Below are 7788 nucleotides of genomic sequence, written 5' to 3' on the forward strand. Positions count from 1 at the left end.
GTGTAGGGAGGGCATTTTTCTAATGCAGCGGGAGGAATGGCAGGTTTATAACTGTAATTACACCCTCCAGAAAATAACTGTTACTTAAAAGGGGTGTTGTTTTGAACATGGTCAGAGATGGGCACGTTTGGGAATCAATAACACAGTGAGGCAACCGTTCAGCCGATGCATCACAAGCTCACAGGGATTTGGATTTACCAGGATGACAGGCGGGGCACTAGGCTTTGGTCTTGGGGATCCTGTGAGAAGAAACCATCCTACGACACTGAAGATGCCCAGCCCTTATTCTGGTCAGGCTCACCTTCTTGGGGACCTTTGCTGTCCTCGCTGGCGTGTCTCCACCCTGGCTCGCTCCCTGGCTCATGGAGCACTACTGACATGTAGTCCTGCAGGTCAGCCAGGTACATGCATCTGCCCACCTCCAAGTTACAAGCCCAGCCAAGGAGTCACTGGTGGGCAGCAGAGTGTACTGCAGACATCAGGACTGACATCAGGATGTGTAGATTCCAGGTTTCAAGTGATTCTCAGAAGGACACTTCCATACTCAAACAAGTGTAATTATGAGAAAAGACCTGAAATGCCACCTCTACTCCTCTTCCTAGAACAGGGCCCTGAGAAAGTTCTCTCGGGCTTAGCAGTGTGTCTGTCTGTGAACCATGAAGTTGTTCATTCACACAGTCATTAATTTGGCAAGGACGTACTCAGGATATACTCAACACCACCAGCATATATTTGACCTGTTGCTCAAAGTGGTGGGATTGCGAGCTAGTGCTTATCAAGTTCTGCATCATGTTTGTTGGTGCCCTATTGGTCAGAGAAAGTTCCATGGCGATGCTCAGAGCCAAAGTGGGAAGCATCCACGTACAGACAAATATGAGGACGCATGAGTCCTCGCAGACCTTCAGAGAAACCACCTAACACATTGGAGATAGAGCTTCGGGGCAAAAGGAAGGTGAGAGAGGTCAGGATCAGCCTCTTCGAGAAGATGACATTAGAATGAGACTGTGCAGTGGAAAGCCATGTGTACACATGTGAGCATGCTCCTGTCACACACAGCGCATGTGCAAAAGCTCCAAGTGGGAGCCACAAGGAGGCAGTGTGGCTGGAGGGCAGGACAGGAAACAGAGGGAGAGCATGGATATCATGGGTGACAGCCGGCCAAGTCACATAGCCCTTGCAGACCACAGAAAGGACTTCACAGGCTACTCTGACATTGAGGCACCAGTGCACAGCTTTGTTCCAGAAGGGAGCAGGATTTGATTCAGGTTATACAAGGACCGCTCTGGCTGCTGCATTCAGAATAGACCTGGTACGACAGATGGCATAATGGTTATGTTGCTGAACTCTCACATGGCCAAGCATGGTTCAAGTCCCAGACCCAGTGGCTTCAAAATCACATTGGGTGCATGTGCATGTGTGTCCAGAATCCTGTGATGACAATGGAGAAGGGACTGCGGCATGGCCATCCACCCTGGGGAATGATTTCTCACTTTCTGTCTCTCTATCTCTGTCTCTCCAGTGAGCACACATGCCCTATAGCAAAAATCTCTCTTAAAAAAAAGTGAGAACAAGAAAATAAGTCAGGAGAAAGAGAAAGTGAGGTGACTTGCAAGATGATGATGAGAGTGTAAACCTCACCCTCGAGGTGCTTTGTAATCTGGACTTTGTAATCTGTAATTGGGACCAATGGCCTAAAGGTGGGCTGTGAAAACAAGGAAGGCGTGAAGGGCGCCTTCTTGGCTCTCGGTCTGACTATCCACATGGGCTTCATGCTGGTTAAGAAACAGATAATAGACTGGCAGGAGGTGAGGTGGTTAAGGCGCTGGACTCCCACATGGCCAACTGCAGTTTGAGTCCTGGACCTGGCAGCTTGCTTTCTTACTTTCTCTTTCTCTTTGTCTCTCTCTGGTCAAATAAAAAAAAATAAATAAAATTAAATAAGTAATTCTAAAAGAACAAAAAGAAGAGAGAGAGAGAGAGAGAGAGAGAGAAAGAGAGACAGATAACACTGGTAGACTTGGAGAAGAAGGGAAAGCAGAGACCGTATTAGGAAATGAAACCAACTACATCGCCTCCCACAATTGTAAAGCTGAACTTAGAAGCAGTTGACATAAACCCAACACTTTATAGAAGAGAAAACCGAGACCTGGAAAAATGGAGGAATTTCATTTTTTAGAAGACCATATAGAAAATTCCAACAGATTTGGTACTGGAAACCCTCGCTTGTTGGTTTTCCCCTCCAGTGTCTCAGGGCAAAGATTTTCTCCCCCCTTCATGCAGTCATCTGAGACTTGATGAAATCACTTCCAGAATGATGTTAAATGTCTTTTAAAGGTTTGTTTTCCTCGTAACTCCTCTTGTTGAAAATCAAAAAGTATTGTGTATCTGTTCTCTTCTCTATTTCATGAAATAGAAATGATCAAAAAATTACTATTTTTTTAAAAAAAGATAGGCTGGCCCCATGGCACAGTGGTTAAGGGACCCAGATCTCATGTGGTTTGAGTCTCTGCCCTGGTGTCTTGAGAAACAAGCCAGGTACATGTGTGTGCATGTCCCAAATCCCAATACAGTGGATATAAGAAAGAAGAGATTGTGGTGTGGCCATGTCCCACTGGGGAACTCTCTCTCTCTCTCTCTCTCTCTCTCTCTCATGTACAAGCTCTCTGGCAATTAAAAAAGAGAAAAAAGAAAAGAAGATAAAGGTTTTTAAGATGGTAGATGCCCATAAAGCACTTTAGTTTTATCCCACATGTGAAATTATTTTACCAATAGATGCCAAATGCTTAAAAGCTCTGAGTAAATTATTTGGTGACTCTGTCTTAAATTCCTTTTTATTTTCTCTGTGTGTGGAGTCTCATATTCAATAAATCCTCAAGAGAATAAGATAGGTGAATGAAACATTGGGTCTAGAGGGGTCTAGTGGAAATATGATTCTTTGAAAATAGTTTTAGGGTTCATCTTTTATTTTAGTTTTTGTTTTTAAAGGCTTTTGCCTTGGAGTGCGTGCACTTGCCAGAGAGAGAGACACAGAGAGAAGAAAAGTGAGAAATCACCCCTCTCCCTGGGACGGTGGCCACATCGCAATCCCTTCTTCTCCATTCTCCTTGCGGGATCTTGCACATGCATGTACATGTGCCTGGCATGATTATGAAGCCACCAGTCCAGACCCAAACCACGGTTGTCCATGTAGGAGTCCAGTGACGTAACCGCTATGCCATCTGCTGGTCCCAGGGATCACCTCGTTTGAATGGATTTTGCCAACTCAGAGCTCTACCGGGACAAAGAAGGTAGCCTAATGAATCTCCAGCCAAGTTTACTTGTTCTGGGATGGACTGCAGTGCAGCGGTAATACCTGACGTTCTGTGAGGCAGACCTATGTGGATGGGTTGCCTGTTCGCGCCTGGGCACCTCCCTCAATTTGCTGGGCACACATGTGCCTATGATCTGGAGCTCACCGAGGCTGGGGGCAGGGGTGGAGCATGGCATCAAGACCTGCTGGAGGTGCCGAACCCAGGTCCTTTCCTCTCTCTCTGTCTCTGTCTCTCACTGATGGAATGAATAAATAAAACTTTTGAAAAAAGTTTCGTTGTTTGGTATATTTTGTTTTTCTTTTTGAAGCTTGGAAACATTCTTGCCTTTTGCATTTGACAAAAATTCAACTAAGTTCTATGAAATCTGTCGAGGTTGTGTTTTGTATCCATGTCATTCACCTCCCACGTATTTAACGCACAGTTGACATTTTTTATGGTAATGAATACTCAAAGTTTGGTGTTCAGAGAAGTGGAGGAAGCAAAAGAAATAAGACCAAAGACAGACTTAAATCAAAGAGCCAGGATAAAAGGGGACTGTGGAGGGGGCAGGAGGCAGGGTTATGAAGAATTTATGCAGGATTTCCCCTGCAGGAACTTCACAGGCCTTCTTACTCTGAGCACTCTCCTCTTCCTGCATGTCCTCTCCGTGACACGTATCATGAGATTGCTGAAGACAAAAGCTTATTATCACAATCTTTTCTAGGTATTACTATGCGCCAGGTTTGGAGCAAAGTACTTAATAAACATCACGTCCTTATCATGCTGTCCTCGGCCTCAACATCTATCCGCCTATAATCTTCCTAGATTCTGAGACTCTGGTCTTTTGATATACTCACTATATGACCTTAAGCAAGTCACTAAATTCTTTATGCCTCAGATTTATAATTTATAATATGTAGGATTTATGTCTGCATAGACCCTCCACATTTTATCTCTCTTTAAAAAATATGACTTAAAAATAAAAATAACGTTGTGTTTGGCTTTTAATAAGGAGAATAGGACACTAAGGAAAAAAGTCAAAGTTGGGAACAGATAATTGTAGGGGTTGGAACGTGAACAAATGAACAGAGATCATCTTAGAAGCTCAGGTGTTCAAGAAAAGTGCAGAAAAAAGTCCCATCCCTTGTACTGCTTTGAATGGAAAGACTCCCTTGTGTGTTTCCTAGTTCAAATTAAATGCGTTTTCTTGTTGAAATTACTGGGCCAGCCCTATAGCACTACAGTTAAGAGCTATGCAAAGGGAGCTGGATTTAACATGACTGAACACGGTTCAAATCCCTGTCCCAGTGGCTTAAAAATGATGCTGGGCATGCATGCCCCAAACCTGAAGGAATGGAGAAATGGAAGAAAAGGAATTGTGATACTCTCTCTCTGGTAAGTGCACACACACCCCCTGGCAACTAAAAAAAACAAAAACAAAAACAAAAACAAACTTGTCCTCTCTTTTGGAGGCAAGCATTTAACCCCACTTGTAAATTAGTTGAAGAACTGAGATGAGCGTAGCTTCTTACAGAGGTAGATATGGTCAAGAATGATGTTGGGGGCTGGGGTATTGAAGGATGGTAACCCTCAGTCCCCAGTACAGAATTACCGGTACCTGGGTATAGAACACCCACATGGAGAATTCCCAGAAGAATACACTAATCAGTTATGGCTATTACTTCTCAAGTTCTCTTCAACTTGAGTTTCTACTCAAGTTGTATTTTTAAATTAATTCAAGGGTTTTTTATGAGGGCACTCTGTCATAGATGGTATTTCAAATCTGCCAATTCCACTTACATGGAAAATTTTTTTGATATAGATTTTTCTTTTTTTAGGTTGCTGTCATAGGGCTCACGCACTTACCAGAGACAGGGAAAGTGAGAAATCACCCCTCCGGTGGATGGCCACGCCACAATCCCTTCTCCATTCTCTCCTTGGGATTATGACACACATGCACACATGCCCAGCATGATTTTTCAAGCCACTGGGTCTGAGACTTGAAACACAGTCAGCCATGTAGGAGTCCAGCATCCTAACCATCACCTGTTGGTCTCTCAATACAGATTTTTTTTTTGAAAGTTTCACTTGCACCTTAGTTTTATATAATATATAATATATAGACCATCTCCAGTACTAAGTTTGAAAGTTGCACTAAAGTAGAGTCTTAAAATCTGTGTTTTCTATTACAAATCCTCACATACCTCATCTTTGAGGTATATTCTGCATAATGAACACATGTAGACGGACTGTCACTCAGGGTCTAAGCTGGTTGTTACTAAGGGTTTAAGTTACTGTGGGCAGTGACCTCGTCCTTCCAGTGGCCTTGCTCTGCTGACGATGCTGAAAAAAATGCTAGTGCTATAGTGGTCGAGGGGTAGGCGTGGGGTGTGGGCAGGTGGGATGGGTGAGTAGCCACCAGTTTCAGCTTCTAGGCATCATTCTTCCACTTCTGAATTTCTTGTGTGTGGGGGTAAACTTACTATAGCCAAGTAAAGGTACTAATTCCTTATCAATAGAAACATGCAGGTTTTTTTTTTTTGATAAGGATTTTAAACTACACTTTATTCATTATTATTACATTCTCTTTTTAACTGGTCAACCATAAGTGTGCACAAAATTCTCTGAATGGAACTGCCTCCACAGCCCCCACCTACAAACTGGTAGATTATGAAGATCATTCAATCTGGAGTTTGCTCTTTTAAAAAAATTTTTTATATATATACACTAAATCACATTATTTAGCTTACAATGTGAACATTTCAATATGTGAACATTTCTCCCCAGTCCAGTTGATCAAAGTATCTTCAACCGATAACACCACACCTCCCCATCCCGTCAATGCTCTGCCTCTGTATCCCTCCTCCAAATATCCTTCCTTAGGCCCCACTCCTCCACACACACCACATCTGGCATTCACACCCATCTCTTGTGCTTGTACAACCTTTAGTTAATTAGTTTCAGTCATAGAGTGCAGACACTCGGTATGTATTAAGTGGGGACATACAATGTCTCTCCTTCATAGTCTGGCTTGCTTCACTCAGCAGTAAATCTTCCATATTCTTCTACTTTCTGTCAAAAGCTAGGGTTTTGTTGGTTTTTGTGACTGAATAGTATTCCATAGAGTAGATAAGTATACTGCTTTGTATAGCTAGAGAGGCCATTGTCCTCGGTCCCTTTGGATCTGGGTCATCCTTCCAAACCAAGTCAGTTGTTGACCCAGGAACTGAAATTGGTTCTGGGCAGTCCATTGTTCTTCTGTGTTGAGCTTGTCTCAAAAAGCAGTGTTCAATCTTTTTAACATTATTAGAACTTCCTTTTGCTTCAGAGGGAAAAAGAAAAAGACCCCCACCCCTTTTTCTTTGAAAATTATCTACTCATGAAAATGGTTATAAGATCGTGAATTTTCTAAGGGCAGGGACTATGTGTTACGCCTTCTGGTATCTGCACTAGCGCTTAAACACTGGATAGTGTTGGTTCTATAAATTAGGTACAGTAAATCAAAATGGGGCAAGGGAATTTAACATGCAATCCATGTTTATAAAGGCTGGATTTCCCAACAGCTTCAATGCGGTAGATATATCATTCCATTATCTTCCTTTTTCTTCAAATAATGGCAACCGACTTTCTGGGTCATATACCTGTTAATGACAGAGATTAGGTTTCCACGACTATAAGCATTTTCCACAATGCAAAGTACAATGTCTGGCATGTCCTATGCACACAGAACAAATCCCTTAAGTGAATAAATGTGATTCTTCGGGCCATGTTAGTTTATTTTTCAAAAGAACTGAGTTTTAGTGAATAAAACTTTTATGATCTAGCAAGTCCTTCATACAAACCAGTTGGGAAAGCACCTATAATTTATGCTTTGCAGACCTTCTGTCTTCTAAAATTTTATTTGCAATGCCTACACGGATTTGAATGAATTGAAAACCAAGTTCTTTTTTTTTTCCTAAACAAAACAAATGAAGATTGAGTGTTTTTAGAGATTTAGAACTCTCATAATGTCATCTTTTTTTTCATCCCCCGTTTCTCCTACTAAATTAAAATGCAAGATTTAAAGTTTGGTGACTTGCAAGTATCTTTTAGATAGAAAATCTCAGTGAAAGCTACCTAATAATATCAGGTTCAAATTTTGTTGAACTTCAGTTTAGTTACTTTATTTTTTCTAATAATTTACCAAATACAGTTGCTTTTTAAAATTGGATTAAGATATATCCTTTTTTGAAGCATGGAGGCTAAGAATGAAGCCGTCAATAGAAGATCTAGATTTACCAGAAGCAGACAGTTTGTAGGTAGAGAATTTGGAATCTCTGTCTGGGTTTGAATTCGAGTTCTAGTGGCTCATGGAAGTGAGGTTGTCTCACTGCTTGGAGAGTTCGTGGACAACTTGGTGCCCCGTGACAACGCATGTCTTGGAAGCCTTCTCCAGTGACAATCCCATATCCCTGAGGTATTCTTTTCTGAATGACATCTTTGGGACCCGTCGGGAGAG

The sequence above is a fragment of the Tupaia chinensis genome, unplaced genomic scaffold (assembly GCF_000334495.1).
Source record: "Tupaia chinensis unplaced genomic scaffold, TupChi_1.0 Scaffold000578_2, whole genome shotgun sequence".
Taxonomy (NCBI): domain Eukaryota; kingdom Metazoa; phylum Chordata; class Mammalia; order Scandentia; family Tupaiidae; genus Tupaia; species Tupaia belangeri.